The 19342-nt window shown below is 43.4% G+C and overlaps 1 long non-coding RNA gene across 1 annotated transcript in view; it reads left to right on the top strand.

Moving 5' to 3' along the window:
• Positions 1–18866, top strand: part of LOC130357745 (uncharacterized) — a 56438-nt gene extending 37572 nt beyond the window's left edge. Inside the window, exons 4-6 of the long non-coding RNA XR_008889241.1 lie at positions 13683–13727; positions 14734–14823; positions 18365–18866. This is a non-coding gene — a long non-coding RNA (uncharacterized LOC130357745). The remainder of the gene's footprint in view (positions 1–13682; positions 13728–14733; positions 14824–18364) is intronic.
• Positions 18867–19342: the final 476 nt, after the last annotated feature.

The raw sequence follows: 19342 nt of genomic DNA, 5'->3' as shown, positions 1-19342 counted from the left end.
GATTGCATAAACTGCAGGGGTAAATTTATACTCAGCTGCATTGTGGGTTGACACCAACAATACAATCGAACCATTTATCTGTAAAATAAAACATGTATAATAGGTGAAATGTGCTTGTGAGCAAATTGTCAAAAAAAATCTAATAAATAAGAACAAGAGGACAGGGCATTTGGAGAAATAACTGTTCAGTGTGGCCAATTCACTTCATGAAAGAGAACAGGAGCAACATCTTTGAAGTCTATGGGTGTAGGAAAAGAAGGTTTGTAACCCATTTTATTACATTTCTGCCAAATCAGGACCTTAAATGTGACCTGATCTTCATTTAAATCATAATGTAGATACATGATAAATTAAATATTACTGAAAAACATTCAGTTCATCTCAATTAACCAACATGTTGGTCAAAGGATTTGTTGTGTATCAAAACTGTTTAAGGCTGCATTCACACCTCGTTTTTTACATACGGGTGCCGGTCGGCTCAGGTGACTCCGGTCGGCTCAGTTTTGACCCGTATACGGTTTCCTGACCGCACCTAAAACCGTTGTGTACTATGGTTTTAGGTCCGGTCAGGAAACCGTATACGGGTCAAAATCGTTTGACTCCGGTCGGCTCATTAAAGTAAATGGAATCACAGGCTGATCCGGCTGGGGTACGGGAGCGCCCGGTTTTCCCCTCCCCCAGTCGGATCCGGCACCCGTATGTAAAAAAACGAGGTGTGAATGCAGCCTTACATAGGATGATGTAAAAATAATAAGAGGGTTTACTTACCTACAATGTTACCCCATAGCTGCCATGCTGATGCCCCTGGTCTTTAAAGCAAATTCCTGGTAGCGTCAAGTACTTGAGATCAGGAGCTTCGGTGCCGTAACTGCAAGGGATCAGGGTAATTGAGTATATGTTCTTTTTTCCTGTAAACTGTTCCCTGGCATCTTTAAACAATAGGACCCAAAGGCAATACCATTAATTTAAAATACCAGGGGAATTCCACCCTAAGACATCTTGTTCTCTATCCAAAGGATAGGGGATAAGATGTCTGATCGTGGGGGATCACAGAAATCTTCCGTGATCTCTGTGCAGCACCCGGCATTCGTTAAGAACGTTTGGAGTGGGAGGCAGGGGTTGTGACGTCACGGCCATGCCCCTTGTGACGCCACGTGATGCCCCTCTTAATGCAAGTCTATGGGAGGGGGCATGGTGGCGCCACTCCCCCTCCATTAGACTTGGGTTGAGGGGGCATGGCGTGACGTCATGAAGGGCGTGGCCAGGACATCACGACCCCTTCTTCTCGCTCCAAACGTTCGGAACAAAATGTTCCAAACACTGGGACAGCTGAGTACCTCTTTAAAAGGATACTTGTATGATGTAGATGGAGGATATATCACATTTTGATCAATTTGATGTAGATATTTAGAAAGTTTTATAGGATGCACAAAGTTTTCAGTCCCGCTAAAGATGTTGTTCATATGTAAATGTGCTTTGTTTACACTATTTATTTGTTGAACAGTGATCAGGATGGAATATAATATAGAAATGATTGTGTCAATAAAAGTATGAAAACATTATAGTCTGTGAAGTTTCAATGCTAACTATAATATTAAAAAGAAGTACACTGGTGTAGCTCATGATGGAAGAATGTGCTTACTGTATAACACATAATACAGCGGTAACAAAAGGAGCAGTGGAGCGTCATCATCATTAACAAGAAACAAAAAAGCCTGTAGTCGACTGATGAAATGATATCGGCTCCAAATTGCCCAATTATCTCCACCAGGTTATACAGACAACAAAGCACCAGACTTCTGTCATGAAATCCAGTAGCGCTGCAACAATGAGAAACACTAACTCAAGGTCATCAGGGGAGATTTCAATGCACAGCTTGGCGTATTGGAGAAAGACAAGCCATTGCTTGTTACATATGGTTATGGTATTACAAGTGAATGTGTTTATTGATGGAAGAGGAAATATAGGAAGCCAAATAAGAATAGACTGAGTATGAAATGGGCTAACACTACAATGATCGTAATAGTAGAGGAAATGAGGTCTAAGCAATCTGGATGTAAACTGTATAAAATTGGGCAGCTATTCTACAAAGAAGGTAAATTCCAGAAATGGGGATATTTATGTATTATAAACTTTAGAGCAGAGGTCTCCAACTTTTGGCTCACCAGCTTTTACAAAATAACAACTCCTAAGATTCTCTAACAACCTGTCCTGCAGATGACAAGGAATGTTGGAAGCTTTAGTTTTGCATCTGTTAGCGCTTCTAGAACATCCACATTTTCTCAACAAATAGTCCCTAAACTGGGACAAAGCTGATATCACTGACAAAAGACATACCTAACATATAACTTTTCTTTCCTTCTTTAAATAACTATTTAGCATATCTTGATACCTTGAAAACTAGTCACCAATACTAACTACCCATGCAATGGTATCATCTGCTGAGTGCAATGTGTTAAACACCAAACACTCGTAGAAAAGAGCATTGCCTCCACAGACCTCACGGGTTTGTAAATGACAATAATCATATAGGGACCTGTCCAACTGGAAGACAATATTTGGATAATACTGATAAACCTTCCCCCTTTTTCCAAAATGTATGCCAGGATTGCAGAAGCACCCTTAAAGATAATCCTAGCTTTCTTGCCTTACCTCCTCTATGGGTGCACCACTGGGTGTATATTATCTGCAAATAAATCTAAAAAGAAAAAAGACCATATTAACAGGGGTAAAAAAAAAAACCACGATGACAAGATGATGAAAATGGTATTATGAGTACTACACTACAAAAATACATCAAAAATAATAGTGCCAATGCGACATTCCATATCTCCAAATGACAAATTTTGGCACTTTGCAGGCCTCCTCAGGAAACATTGGCAAAGCTGTAATCCAGAGTGTACAAAATAAAGATATTCACATTGGATACAGTGGTGTAGGCCTCTATTATGATGAACAGACCTTAATGAAGCAGAGTTTGCTGGGTTTAAATATGTTTGCTGCATGTGCCAATTAAAGTACAGGCATTAACCATTAACGGATAAGGGATTTAAAAATAAATACGTTATCCAAAGGAGAAAATGGACTGCTTACCACCATTATTTGATTGTGGCAACAGCCAATAGAAGAGACTGTGATGAAGTGAGGGGGGGGGGGGGGGGGGGGGAACAAGATAAGGCTGTCATGTAACATGTGTAGCCTTGATTATCAACATTGACCGAGCTCTCTGCTCTGTGATAAAGTAAGGAAGGAGCATTGTGAAAATGGTTAGTGCTCCTGTTACATTTTAATATTGGTTACAATAATCAGTTGTATTATTTAACCCAAAAGAATGAAATATAATGTGTTCCATCCTATGTCCTTATCCTGTTGTCATATGGGAAAAGTCTTTACCACATCTGTCTGGCAGCAGCTTATGGGGGGTGGACAGGAAGAATAGCTGTTGGATGAACAAGCATTTGGCCAACAGCTATTAGAGGTGTATGGGCCACCTTTCAAAAGACTGATCTAATCTGCATCTAAGAATATTAAAGACCTTATAACAAAGAAGATATGCTAATTGGAATCCAATATATCAATCCTTGTTTGTCATTTTGTTTCTTGTGAAAAACACACAAAGCTTTGCTCATACCAGTATCATTCTCTTCATATAAAATATTGTCCAATCATAACCCATTACTTAGGATCTTAGAATATCCCACATAAAACCATCTGCGGAATGATCATTATTGGTGGGTGTTAGCTCCATATAGCCAACCTTTACCCAGCCACCATTCATGGCTCCAGACTTGCTGCCAAGTTCTGTGAGTACGAACTCCTAGGAAAGAAGCTAAGAGAGGAGCTAAAGTTTGCTAAGTATCAGGCAAGCATGACAACCAAGCGGAGGAGACCTGAATACTCTGCAAGGGTTAACTCCTTGAAGCTTTAGGTAAAGGAGGCTGAGCTGGAGGGGAGCGATTTATTTAGGGAGAAACTTCTTGATGAGGATCGCTTCTCCAGGATGAAATCCCCAGTAAAAGAAGAGGAGGATGGGGGTGATTGCTCAGAAGATGGTGAGAGCAGTGAAGATGAGGCCCAAGAAATGGAGGCTGAAGAAGCTGAAGTCTCTGTGCTGGCAAGTGAAGAAGCTGCGGAAGCCAAGTCGCAGCCAGTGCAAGGTGTGGGCATGTTTCAAGTATGTTTAACTGCAGGACAAGTGGCATTACCACCTTCATCGAGCGAGAGTGAGGGCAAAGAAGAGGAGGGTTGTGGTGGCGCCCTGCTGGCACAAATTGTAAAGTTGGAGCCCCCCATGCATTTGGATCATTTTAGTTTCAGTGATGACCTTCGAGGGGAACAATCATTAAAGAAGAAATTCTAACAAAAAGAAGGAAAAGTCCGCTCACCTCTCCATGCGAATTGCAGCTGCCATGATTCCTGATTGCTCCGAGTGCTGTCAGGGCGTTACTGCCGTGGACAAGGTACGTAGTAGAAAGGAGTAACTCACTTGGAGTGAAGATCCCTCAGGACTTCCAGACATATCAGTAGATATAAAACACAAGCTTTTATTTTGTCTTCTTAAAAAACATCAGAGTAGCAAATCATGTTAAAAACATGGACCAATGTGTTTCAGCTGTGTAGCCTTTTTTAAGGTCAGAAGAAGAAGAAAGGCCAGAAGAAAACATCCAAGCAAGTAAACATGGTTTCTGTTCTTTTTGTGCACCGTGAGCCGGCTGCAAAGTCAGTTCAGGGTGCAGACCCCGGTAATCTGCCTGTCTCCCCCTTCTGCAAGTGTGGTGCAGGGCCAGAACACCAGGAATAATACAGTAAAGATGGCAGAGAGTACTGGCCTCGCTTGTCAAAGTAGCCGGGCCAGCACCAGTAAAGATACGGCCAAGGGGCCGAGCAATGTTGTGGGCAAGATAGCATGTTCCCAGTTAGGGGGTTTTGGTGCTGCAGAGCACTCTTCTGCAGGTGAGGGGCGGGGGGGGGGGGGGGGGGAGGGGTGTGCCCAGGTGCCAGGGGCTGGTATGGAGCTTGGGCGGCCTGGCAATTATAAAGGCAAGGGAGAGGATGGCTCCCAGAGAGCAGGTCTGGCACTGCGGGGCATTCCTCTGCAGGCAAAGGGGGGAGTGTCCGGGTGTCTGGAATCGGGGTACCATTCTCAGCAGCCCAGTCAGCGGTGTCTGGCTCTTTAGAGTTGTGGCGCTGTGGTGGGGCTGTTGGGGGTGGAGCTGTCAGTGGAGGACTGGTACCGCAGGTGCATGGATAAGATATAAACCGAGAAATGTTACTGGCAGTCAAAGAAATTGAAGCCGGGGTATTGGCGGAGGCTGAGGGCAAAGTATGCGACAAAGCAGCTTCTCACGAAATTTCTAAAGGGAAGACTGCTGCAAGGTCGAGTGTGCCCAATGAGGCCAAGTATACAAGTGTAAAACCTGGTATTGGTATCATAAAGCCAGCCAGAGTACATCCCGGTCAGTCGAGTGCAGTTAGACTGGCATGTCTAATGATATATCTGATGTTACTGCCTCTACTGTTGTTTCTGGGGGTAGTGGGGTTGGTCTGGCTGACCCCCCCCCCCAGTGGTGGCTGCTCCTCCAATAAGGAGTTATACCAATGTCGTTGCTGGGGGTCCCAGGGTAACCTCATCTCTCAATCCAGGGGAAGGTTACTTGCAACAATGCCTCCTGGAGGCGTTAAGGAGAGGGGATAGAATGCTCCAGGTAGAGGGCCGGGAGGTGAACTTGTCTTTTTGTATAGAAAGACATGGACTTGGAGCATTCTGAGAGCATAATGGGGAGGTGGTCTGGTCCCTTCCAACAGGCAGGCAGGAGAATGGTCGGAGGAACGTGGCCCGTCTGGTATGGAGAGGCGATGATGCATGCATTTATAGGGCAAAAGTTGTGGAGCTTTTTTTCCAGATGGGATTCAGGGCCAATGACATCTTTGCTCTGATCCACCCCTTCGGTACCTCTGAGTTCGACATCAGTTTTGTGAAGCCAGAAGGGCTTGAGCTCTTCTTGTCTAATCATGTGCTGGTGAAGGACGAGTCTGTCTGGCGGGATTTCGCTGTGAAGGCGGCATCCCGTCAGAGTTTTTTCAAGAATGTGACCGTTTTGACACGTAACGATTCTCTTTCTTGCCATGACATCATGACCTGGCAGAGCAGGTATGGGGAGGAGACGTAAGTCCCCAAGAAAAATCTGGATGAACATGGCATCTGGTCCAGAGCCTGGATGTTTTCCATCCACCTCCGCCGTTTAGGTCGCACACATTGCATCAGCCACCTTTCTCGGCCGTGATCAGATGCAAGCCTTTTACCGGGGTCAGCCGAAGCTGTGCCACAAGTTTGGTGATCCCACCCACTTTAGAGAAAAATGCACTATGCAGATGTGCGCATTGTGTGGCGCGGAGGGTCATCTGGCTGCCACCTGTGGCTGGATTCGCTGTAACCTGTGCGGTAACCTTGGTCACCCATTTAGCCAATCTCCCCGCTCTTTCTCCAATGCTGTGACCGCCCGGAATGGGGAGAGTGGTGAGGTTGCCTCATCTGGGGTGGGAACCAGCAGGGGAGAAGGGGCACTAGAGCCCCTCTAAGCTTAGGAGGGAGGAGAGGTGCAGAAGGAGCAGGGATCTTGAAAGTTCCCTGGTGGAAGATGTAGTCCGCGATCCTGCTCTGGACACTGGCTCAGAGAAGACAGCTGAGGCTCTAAAGATGCCGAGTTAGATGAAGAGATAAGGAGGCTTCATAAGGAGGAGGCAAATAGGGCCATTTCCTCAAGTTCCTCACAATATGAAAGTTTGGATGAGGAAGATGGGGAAGGGCAAGAGGAAAAACAAAAAAGTGTGGCAGAAGGAGGCAGGGTATCATCTGCCTCTTCCAGTGTTGCAGGCCAAGTACCTAGGAAAAGGCCTTCATACTGGTCTCTTGCGGCTGAGCCATAAAGTGGGGTGGCAATCCTTTTTACCGCTCCTGTTGAATGCAGACTTGTTATCAAGTTGGAAATGGGAAGGTGCCTGATCTAAGATCTCCTCATGAAGGGGCAAGAGCTCCGGCTCATTTACATTGACGCCCCACAAACTAAGTGGGAGCGTAAAAGCCTCTTTTTGAGGATCAAGCCCTTTTTTTGCGAGCAGGCAGGTGATCTTTGGTGGAGACTTCAATAATGTCACAAGGTCTCAAGATAGGAGAGGGGCCAAAGACAAGCTGGCTTTTGATAGTATGGCACTGAATAGCATAGTTAGGGAAGCTTGCCTAGAGGATGCCCACATCCAGAGCCCCATGGGCCACGCTGGTTTCACCTTTCATCGAGGTAGCTGCAGGTCTTAACAGGTTTTATTTGAAGGAGGAAGCCGTCTCTCCGTGGTTGAGGTGGAGTTCTCTGACCACTGTCTGATTTTGTTTTCCTTGAATGTTTCAGAAACCCCCCAGATGGTAAAGGGCTACTGGAGGCTGAATTCGTCCCTCCTTGAGGAAGTGGAAGTAAGACAGTCCTTTGAGGCCCAGGTACCTTAACTGGGCCTATGTAGCAGTAAGTCAGAGTGGTGGGAGATATTTAAGAAGCGGGTTGTGGGGGTTCTTACTCCAGCTCTTCTGCCGAACGACTCGACTGGAGGTAGCGGAGAGAATATCTCCAGAGTGAAGTCCTTGCTGATGAGATGTAAGTACGATAGACACGCATCTTTGGTTTTTGAGAGGGATTCCAGGAGGTACTGCTCACCCGACCCTTACAGAAACTGTAAGATGTCAGTGAATTGTAAGATTATGGCAGGACTGATTGACAGTACAGAATCATTGAAGCGGTCAAGATCAGGGAGAGATCGTCAGATCTTGGAGATCCTTTTACTCGCACCTCTTGGGAAAGAAGGATCTAGATCGAGACGTGATGTCGGTTTTTCTGGCTGAAACCATTCCTGAGCCAGGGGTAGACCCCTCTCTTGGTGTTTTTTTTTTAAAGTATTTATTTTTAACTTTTTGGTGTAAAAAATTAACAAAACATAAAATAGACATGTAGCTCGAGCACAGAGCACCCCAACCTCCCACAATAACAGGGGGAAAATTCAAGATAGAGAAGCATCCACGCCCAGACAAACAGACAAACATCAAGATAAAAGACATACACCAACAAAACGGACATACACACACACACTCCCGAAGCAACCCCCCACCTCACAGGCTAAGAAAGAAACAAACGCACTACCGATTTTCCTTTCAGTAACCAGGGAATCCAATATATATATATATATATATATATATATATCTATATATATATATATATTATAAAGAGTCCTATACATCGGTAAATATTTATTAACCAGATTGAACCACCGCATGATGGGAGGAGGAAAGGTATCCTTCCAGGCCATAATCAGAACCTTACGGGCACAGAACAATAGAAACCAAATGAGTAGGCACTTATGGGAGCCCGAGGCCAGATCATTAATAACACCCAACAGACATACAACAGGGGAAAACACAAAGGAAAACTCTAAGTGATCTGTCAAGAACTGCATCACCTCTCTCCAAAAGGGTTACACACAGGAGTAACTCCACATAGCATGTATACGAAAGCCGACATCCACTTGACACCTAAAACAAGAATCTGAAGAAGAAATACCAATACGGAACAGCTTAACTGGAGTGTAATACAAACGTAGGATTAACCTAGCTTGGATAAGCATATCCCTAGCACTGACCACCGTAGGGTAATAGTAACTTCTCACCACTGGTCCTCCGTCAGATCAGGAATATCAGCCACCCACTTTACAAAAGACAACTCAAACGGGTCAGGGCCCGCCGATTGAAGAAATGCACATGCCTGAGTCAAAGGTTTGGGAAGGTTAGTGGTACCCAGAAGTAGCTCCACATCAGAGAAAGCTGGGGTCACATCAAGAGAGCCAAACTGCACCATTACCACATGTCTCAGCTGGAAGTACCAAAATTGAGCACCTCGAGGGAGATTAAAGCACGACATTTTGTATATTTTTTCCTCAATTGGATTCCTAGTGTAGGTGGACTGTTGATCCTTACACGCCTGCTTCATGTATATACCACCAACCTCATAAGAACTCTTATGAAAAAATTTGCACTTATCGGGTGAATGCACCTGAAATATGTTGGAGTGTTAATAAATATATAGTAAAGATGTATATGGTTTTGTACACAGAAAAATGTCCTTGTGTCTGTGTACATAAATAGTCAGTAAGGTTTGTACATAGAAAATATAGTCAAATGTACATAAAAATAGCTTAGAGTTGTGCATGGAAAATATCGACGTACTGCACGTGCACACTCAATACTATAATTGAGTCCAATTCTCGTACACACAAATGTATCGTAAATCAAAAGGTGTTTAGTAGTAACCCAATAGGGGACACCTCGGCTCCTCCGAGGGTAGTATTATTGCTGTCGCCCATCGCTAGCACCTATCTCGGAACAAAAATAATAGGGAGGATTCCCTTTCAAATAGTACTTGCACATAGTACCCTACATTACACACTTAATGTCCTACTTCAAAATTTCTCTAGTACATACACAAAAATAAATAAACATCTCACTTAAGAAAACACTTAAGGAATTGTAGCATATTGATACCCAATTCCTGCCACTGTTAGGTACACTTCTCTTCTTTATTCATTGCATGTGTGAGATGCTCTGCCTGGCCAGTAGATGCTCTTGCTAGTACAAAAGTAAACACATAATTTTCAGAATAACCTGGATAGGTTGTTGAGAAAGTGCTCTAGGGGTAAGTACCATGTAGTCGATAGACCCTACAAGCCACCCTTACTGTGACCTAGCTTAGGGCTAGCCAGTATACCTTTCGTGTACTAACTAACAGGTAACTTATTGTTGGCATAAAATGTGTGAGATAACAGAATGTCTGGTCGGCTTGAAGCTAACAGTATAGAGAGCTGAACTAATGTCTAGTAAGCTTTAAAAAAAAGTATAATAAGTTTCATAAAGTTATATAGGAAGCTAGAAAGTAAAGTATAGATAGCTCCTTTAAGTGTCTAGATAGCATTTAAGGGTCTAGATAGCATTCAAATATCTAGATAGCATTCAAATGTCTAGATAATATTCAAATGTCTAAGTAGGATGTCTAGCTTAAATGTAAATCATCCTGTTCTTTAGCATCCTGTTCTAATTCTCGTCCTAGTCCCTCTGTCTCAGGCGACAGACGTCGAGGCCGACTTATGTTTAGTAAGGGGGTTTGTGGTGTCCCAGTACCGCATTTCATTCGGTACTTATTTATCTATGGGTCCCCGTAGCCAGAGTCCCTAGGACTTAGTAATATCTGTTAGTCAGTCCGCCCCTTGTTGCCTCTATTATAGTGTATAGATTCCTAATTTATCCATAGAATAATGTATATAGTATTATTTCTACATATAAATGGTTAATTACTTGTTTCCATGGTATTGCAGGGCCTTCGGGTCATGTGATGCATTCCAAGCCTCATTCTGAATGCGTTCCAGGCCTCACTTTGGTATCTCTAGCCTCATTTTGGGTTTTGCAATGTATATAGATCCTGTGATGTAAGCAATCCCATGATACCATGGAAAGTGAGTGGCAGACGTTCGGACCAATCAGAATCGCCACGCCCCCTGCCCATATAAGAGAGCGGCGGCCATATTATCGCTCTCTTGTTCCTGGGATAGCAAGCAAGCAAGACCTGTATAGCAGTAATCGCAGTGAGTTAGGCCTGAGCCTTGCAGCAACGGCTGAATGATCTAAATTATAGAGTGTGTCATCCCTTAAGCACTCTGCAGTATCACCGGACTCAATATTTCCCCTAAATCCGGACGGATCTGCACATCACTCCCTAAATTCAGAGACTATAAGTTTCATGCAAGGTCCACAACTTCTGCCAGTCGCTAAGCAACCTAAGAACGGTTATATGAGACTGTTACTATGTATTGGATATTGCAAGCACTGCAGTAAAGTTATTCAAGTTCAAGTTAAATCTACTTGTGGACCTTCAGTCATTTCATTGCACCTATCGCTTCTGGGAAGGGCGGCGATAGGCCGGAACATAGATTCGGCATACCAGCCCTCACCCTGGCGTCACGAGTGACTGGGTTAATATTAACCCCTCATATACCAACATCATACCATCCCTACCATACACCCCCCAAGGGCTACCACACAGTCTCGTAATTCTAAGAAAGAAGGGAATTACTCAAACAAGGAGGAGCTGGCAGAACGATACCGCACCCCTACAAGTGTATTGGCTGGACCAGGGACCTTGATCAGTCCTTGGTCGGCTAGCAGTGACGCGTGGCTGTAACATACTGCTGAAACGCAGTATGAACAAGACGCAGTGTAGGGTCACATAGAGCACATTCGTGGTGTATTTCACCTTGTGGATGCCCCCCGGCAGTCACAAGGGCGAGATCACTGCTGTGGCTGGGTAGCTCAATGTGTCCGCTCATGACTGCCGGCGGGAAATCCGCCACTGTGAACATACAAAGCTACCCAGCCACAGCAGGGAGCTCAATATTGTGACTGCTGGCGGGCATCCGCAGCATGTAATATGCTGCGGATGTGCACCGTGTGATCTTACACATTATGCATTTTTATTTTTCATTATATTTATTTAATAAATGTATTTTTATTTAAAAAAATTTATACTGTATTACATTTTCTTTTTTTTTACACTTATTCAACATTGTAGGTGTAAGTAAAGCATTTTCTACACATTTTTTTTGTGTGCTGGTAATTTTATGAAATGGTCACAGAGCATTTAATAAATTTTGTGCAGGTCACATTTTCTGTAATTTCTCTCTTCACATACACCAAAAATCTAAGCTAAGTCTGGGCTGGTGTAGTTTTAGAGACTTTTCAGTGGCTTTGTGCCTTTTTTGCGCCTTTTCACAATAAGGCGCAGTTGATAAAACCCTCCCATATCATGTGCACTGCCAAAATCAGTGGATTGCAACTCAAAATCAGCAGAAATGTGTAAACCAAAAGGCACAAAAAAGGCGCAAATAAAGCCTGCTTGCGCCTTTTTTGCGCCTTTTGTAGACACAAAAAACTGTCTAAAGACAGTGATAAATGTCGGCCACTGTTTTTACTCTTTTTTTTTTACACTTATTTATTTTTATATTTTTTTACACTTTGTTTTTAATGCTTTGGAATACTTAGTATTCCAAAGCATTGCCGTTATATGCTGTCTGCCGCTGGCATGTCCTCACAGGCAATAACCGGGGCAGACCTGGGGGTCCTTGTAAAGACCCCCGGCTGCCCAGGTAACCAGCGGCACCCCGCGATCGTCGCGGGGTGCTACAGGAGAGACACAGAGGGAGCCCCCTCCCTCTGTCAAAACTACTTACACCTCGCGGTCGTTTCCCACCGCGGCTGTAAGGGTTAAACTGACGGGACCAAAGTTTACTTTGATCCCGGCAGTGCGGCAGACCCTTGCTTGCCGGGGATCACACACAGCACCCCGCGATCGTGCTATGGGGTGCTGCAGGGAAGACAGAGGGAGCTCCCTCTTTCTGTCAAAACACTTACAGCCCGCTGTCACTTCCGACCGTGGCTGTAAGGGTTAAACTGCCGGGTCCAAAGTTTACTTTGATCCCGGCAGTGCGGCAGGCCCTTGCTCGCCGGGGATCACACACAGCACCCCGCGATCACGCTGCGGGCTGCAGGGAAGACAGAGGGAGATCCCTCTTTCTGTTAAAACACTTACAGCCCGCGGTCACTTCCGACCATGGCTGTAAGGGTTAAACTGCCGGGACCAAAGTTTACTTTGGTCATGGCAGTGCGGCCGGGTCCCGGCTGTGTATTACAGCCGAGTCCCTGCCGCGATCTCGTGGGTGCACTGGGCAGCACCCACGAGACCCATGGACGTGTATACTCGTCCTGGTGCGGGAACGTGCATCCTGCCTGGACGTGTATACATGTCCATGGTTGTTAAGGTGTTAATTCTGGTTAGGGATAGAGTGGTAGGGTCAGTGTGAAAGGACAGCTCAAAGTTTAGGGGCCGCGATAGTGTGAGCTTAGGGAAAGTAGGTGAGGAAAAGCTATTAAAAATGATTTGGTATCTGGTCTGCCATACTCTGATCCTGTGGAGGGCTGGCGCATGTCACCTTTAGCTTTTTGTTTTGTTTTAGGGAAATCAGTGTATGAAGGGCTTGCAGGTAACTGAACTTGGGCCTTGCAATAGTTATGTTATGAGTATAGTAATGTAGTTATGTGTGCAGTTATGTTATGTATATAGTTATGTAGATATGTGTATAGTTATGTTATGTATATAGTTATGTAGTTAAGTTATTATGTTATTAAGTGTATAGTATGTGTTTATGTAATTATGTTGTGTGGTAAACTTTTTGGTGGCATGGCCGAATAGGCCTTGCCATTAATTTCTTGTGTATATATATATATATATATATATATATATATATGTATATAGGGGGCTACAGAATAGGTTGGGTGGGGGAAATGGGGGGTAAGGGCTTTATTGGGGATCTGAGGTGAGCTGGGTGGAGCCATTTAAGAACAATATTGAACTCCATGATGCCTGGCTCCTGACATGGGTTATCAGAGTTTGCACTGGACTGGACATTTATATACTCTCATGGCCAGAGGGTAGTGGAGGGGCTTTGGGACCAGATAGTGAGAGTTGTTATTGTTATTCATTTAATTGTATTTCTGTATATTTATGCTTACTTACTGTATGTTTATTTGGCTTTTGTTTTAGTTAAGGCAGCCGGATCTATTTTGCTTTGGGAAGAGTTATGTTGAGGTGGGACTTTTTTGATATATATTAGGGGAGGGTGGGTATGAGTGAGTGTGAATCAGCTAATGGTGGTGAAGATGGGCATGAGTGAGTATGGAATCAGCTAATGGTGTGTGTGGGGGGTAGGTATGGACAGGAACGAGTGTGGAATCAGCTAATGGTGGGGTGGGGGTATGGATAGGCATGAGTGAGTGTGGAATCAGCTAATGTGGGGGGTATGGATAGGCATGAGTGGGTGTAGAATCAGCTAATGGTGGGGGTATGGATAGGCATGAGTGAGTGTGGAATCAGTTAATGGTGTGTGTGGGGGGTAGGTATGGACAGGAACGAGTGTGGAATCAGCTAATGGTGGGGTAGGGGTATGGATAGGCATGAGTGAGTGTGGAATCAGCTAATGTGGGGGGTATGGATAGGCATGAGTGGGTGTAGAATCAGCTAATGGTGGGGGTATGGATAGGCATGAGTGAGTGTGGAATCGGCTGGTGGGGGGTAAGGATGGGCATGAGTGAGTGTGGAATCAGCTAATGGTGGGGGGTATGGATAGGCATGAGTGAGTTTGGAATTGGCTGGTGGGTGGGGGGGGGGGTAAGGATGGGCATGAGTGAGTGTGGAATTAGCTGGTGGGGGGGAGAGGAAAAAAATAATGTATGTACATATGTAAGTGTTTTCTGTAATGCATCTACTGCCTGTTAGTCAATATCTTCATTATGTCCAGGTATGGACAGCTTTTATTTTCTATAGCCGAGCATGGCAAAGTTTATGTTTGTGTAATTGGTGTGAGTTTGGTGTGATGTATGGTGTTGGGGGTACACATATTATTTAATTAGTTATTATTGATAAACAAATAATGATATTATGTATACATGTGTGTATGTAGTTTTAGTTGAAACTGGACGCTAAAATATTTTTTGTTCCATATTTTTGTTTCATATTTATGGCACATGTAATATAAGTTTATGTTATAAGTATTACTAATTATGTCTGTTATTTTTTATATTTTTATTATAAAAAGAGTTGGAGGATAAGACATGACGTAACAGCAGAATAGTGACTGCAGCTCTGGAGGAGACTGGAGAATAAGACATCATATAACAGCAGAGTAGTGAGTACAGTTCTGGAGGGGATTGGAGTATAAGATGTAATATAACAGCAGAATAGTTAATGCAGCTCTAGAGGTGACTGGAGTATAAGATGTGAAGCTCTGGATGACAGGCTCCTGAATAAAGATTACAGGCCCTGACTTTCACACACAGCTTTCCCAGGCTCCTAAATGGCCAGAAATGTGTCAGTACTAAGCAGATCATGTGCCATTCTGGAGTCTGCTAAAGCTCTGTGTGTGATAGTCAGACCCTGTAATGACTCATGGCGCTGTAATGATAATTGGTCCTGACAGTCAGACACAGCTTTCCCAGGCTCCTTAAAGAGGTACTCCGGTGGAATTTTATTTTATTTAAATCAAAGAAAGTTGAACAGATTTGTAAATTACTTCTATTAAAAATCTTTATCCTTCCAGTACTTATTGGCTGCTGTATGCTTCACAGGAAGTCCTTTTGGTTTTGAATTTCCTTTCTGTCTGATCACAGTGCTCTCTGCTGACACCTATGTCCAAGTCAGGAACTGTCCAGAGCAGAAGAGGTTTGCTATGGGGATTTTCTCCTGCTCTGGACAGTTCCTGACATGGACAGAGGTGTCAGCAGAGAGCACTGTGGTCAGACAGAAAGGAAATTCAAAAAGAAAAGAACTTCCTCTGTAGTATACAGCAGCTGATAAGTACTGGAAGGATTAAGATTTTTTTTTAAATAGAAGTCATTTACAGATCTGTTTAACTTTCTGGCATGAGTTGATGGAGGAGTATACCAGGGAGGTGCCCACCCTAAACCCCACGCGTTCCGTTGCCCATCGGCGACTTACTCAGGGGTGCTCGTCACGGGCGACGGAATGCGTGTTGTTTAGGGTGGGCACTTGCCTGGTATACTCCTCCATCCACCGTCCTTCTTATTTCCCTGGATACAGGTTTTATTGATGATAATAATTGCTCAATTATGCTAGGCTATTTATTGTACAGATTAGGGTAACAGGTTGTTGATATTTTGAAGAGCAGGTGCCCTGGGAGGGGGTCCTGTTGTGATACCCCCCCGATTTTGTGCAGTGGCCTTTGGCCTGTGTTTAAGTGATTTTAAATGTCTGTCTGTTTTTTTCACATGGTATGTTTAATAAACTTAGTCATACAATGATTTGTGTGTGTGTTGGATTGTGTATCTGCTTTCCTTGTTTCGGTGTAGTGTTCATGTACTGATGCATGCTGCAGCACCCCTGGATATAACTTATTTGGATATTATGCTGAGCCCACTTATTTGAAATAAACACACAGAGAATGGCTCGTTCTGCTGCTCACACAAAGTAACCGAACTCTCACCGGTTCACCAGGACGGGTTTGGGGGCATCGGGTGAAGCAGTATATCCATGCTTGGAATATTCCTCTAATTCCCCATTATGTTCTATGAATCAGACTCCGACTTCAATTTCCTATGCCAAGTGAGTGCCGTAGGTAATTTGTGAGGGTGTCCTAAAGCAATATCATCACAGATACTGTAGGGTATGGCAGTCCCCCTTTCAAAGATTATAAAGGAATAAAATGTAAAAAAATAAAAATACATACACATACATTAAATGCACAAATTAAGTTAATCACAATTTTATTAATGTAAAAAAAATGAAAAATTTTCTTTAAGTATGTGAGATACCACCAAACATAGTATACAGGTAAAAGTGACTGTAATCACCAGGTTTAAATTCCTCTTTGTTCCAAAAAGCAATTGTGTTATTCCAACAAATGTGATCCCCCTTACAGATATAAGCTGCCTTCAGAAGTGTCTGGCAGTAGTTTGTCACCTTCTTCCCATTAAATGAGGAAGGCATGTTTTTGAAGAATAGGGATTGTTTTTCCGGCAACTATATTATGTGTGGGCAGCTTTAAAGGGGCACTGCGCTGCTCAGCGTTTGGAACAAACTGTTCCGAACGCTGGAACCGGCGTCGGGAGTTTGTGATGTCATAGCCCCACCCCCTTGTGATGTCACGCTCCGCCCCCTCAGTGCAAGTCTATGGGAGGGGATGTGACAGCCGTCATGCCCCCTCCCATACACTTGCATTGAGGCGGGTGGGGCGTGGCATCATGAGGGGGCGGGGCTATGATGTCAGGAGCTCCCGGCGCCGACTCCAGAATTTGGAACAGTTTGTTCCAAATGCTGAGCACCCCTTTAAGGCCCATTTACATGAGCCAATTCATGCCAATACGTGCACAGATCTAGCAAGGTCGTTCGTATGGCCCTTTAAAGGGGTTATCCAGGCAAAAACATCTTATCCCCTATGCAAAGGACCCCGCCCCCCCGTGATCTCCCTGCAGCACTCACATTCTATAAGGGCCTGCGTCTCCAGGCTCGGAAACCCGGAGGTGGGCAGTGGGCGCCAACCCCCGCGATCAGACATCTTATCCCTATCTTTGGATAGGGGATAAGATGTTTTTGCCCGGATAACCCCTTTAAATTAATCTTTGATGAATAGTGATAATGCCTGCATACAAGATCAGTTGATGAAAGTGTGTTTGCTCATTCATCTGCCGATCACTGGGCCTTTTACATGGACCAATAAGCATTCCTAATAATATTCAATCGCCTAATAATCAGCCCATGTAAGGAGCCTTTGGTCGTTAATATCACTACTGTGAGTGCCCTGCTTTCACCAAGGGGCTTTATCACTTAATAGAGCAAGTTACTTCCTCTAGAAGAAACAAAACCTTGCCTTTCTGTTCTACCCTGGACACTTGCATGTTCACACAGGCAGATAGATCTAGGAAGAAATATGTTTATGACATCACAAAACAACAGGTTTAGAGCTTTTCTGCCTTTAGTACATAATATCCTTGAATTCAAAAATTACCAAGACCCTTTCATTGTGTTTTTCATTTGAGTCTTGTACTTTTATCTCTGCGCTCCTATTATCTTCCATTGTAATAGCATGAAGATTAGCTTGCTCTATGCTGAGTTACTTTACATATACTGTATGACATAGACATTCAGAAATCATTTTAAGATTATAACAGACTTTGTTTCATTGGTCTTTTCTAAATACTATTTTTTTACACAATTGAAGTGAGATCACCGGTTAGCTAACCTGTTACCTAATTTCACTATACAACAATACAGACTATAATCGTTTTGTAAGTTAATATCAATGAAATAATATACTGAGATGTGTTAATAATGGCACGGTAGACACACCCTAGGTGTTGCACTGAATACAAACCCTTATACTGAAGCCTGAAGGGTTTACCTAAGCAAGTAAGGAAAAGGGTGTGTGGAAAACTTGAGCTTTATGCCCCACCCCATATTTTTGTAAATCTGATTTCTCATAATAGTACAGTAATGTATAAAATGAGAGATCAGAGGTACCTTTCTTTAATGTCACTTTTGCTACTATGTTCTCTTATGTGCATGGATAAGTATAGGTTGTGTTACTGAGGATGTGTAACATTTAAAATGGAAATACTTCCAGGCAAAACTATTTTACTCTAGCTTTACAAACTTATTTGGATGTATCTTTAATATATATATTATTGTTCTTCTATAACTGATTTGACTTTTAGATCATACATTTCATGGAGAGAGAAACCATGTGAGGAGTGAGACCTGGTGCCCTGGTAGGGTGCTTTAGAATATGCCTTATTCTTGGTCTCTGAAGTCACATCATAGCAGTCAGATGCATAACCTTTGATTCCATATCCCTTTGGTGCACTATAAGCAATCGCTTGTTAGACACTGGCCCCACAGAAATATTTTTTTAAGAATCCAATTGGTGGTAGAAAGAAATTTCAAGGCCGAACATTGTTGTATTGTGCCCCTCTCAATTATGCCCTTGGCTATTGACTGTTCTGCCAACCCTTTGAGCCAGCCTTGGAAGGGTAACATTCATATACAGACCTATGCAATCAAGACTACGTGGACACATTATTGAAGGATCTATGTAAGTCCCTGTTCATGCCACATCTGGCATCTATGTCTGGCAAATATGTCAAGAATTTCTAGTCCAGTTGTATATAACTACCAGTTGCATGAAGTAATTTTTTTGTAATATATTATTGCAAACAATGGTATACAGCACTCTATACTTAATTTTTTATTTTTTAGGATGTGCACGTTTTATAAAGTTTAGTCAATAGAAAACACAGTCAACTATGGTCTTATACACCAACTCCTGTAGATATTGCAAAACACACTGTACCCCCCCCCCCCAAGATGGAAAACAAAAAACAAAAAAAACTAAATAAAACAAAAACAAAACTTCTGTCTGTAATGACGCAATGTGAATAGTATGCCAACTCAAATAAATGTGATTTAGGCTTGATTAAAAACTCTATATAAATTGTTGTGTTTTTCATCACGATCACACTACCAATGGGTTGGTGATATCAAAAAGGTATTAGGACACAGGATATTTTCAAGAATGTTGAATGATACTGTAGAATATCAGCGAAAAGAAAAACACGGACTGTATTCACCATCCAACGTCGTTTATTCCATGTGGTCAGACAAGACAGGCATAGGTGGGGGTGGAGGCGGGGGTG

Source organism: Hyla sarda, chromosome 2, assembly GCF_029499605.1.
Source record: "Hyla sarda isolate aHylSar1 chromosome 2, aHylSar1.hap1, whole genome shotgun sequence".
Classification (NCBI taxonomy): Eukaryota; Metazoa; Chordata; class Amphibia; order Anura; family Hylidae; genus Hyla; species Hyla sarda.
The sequence above is the reverse complement of the archived record's forward strand: the minus strand, read 5'-3'. Positions and strand labels throughout refer to the sequence as shown.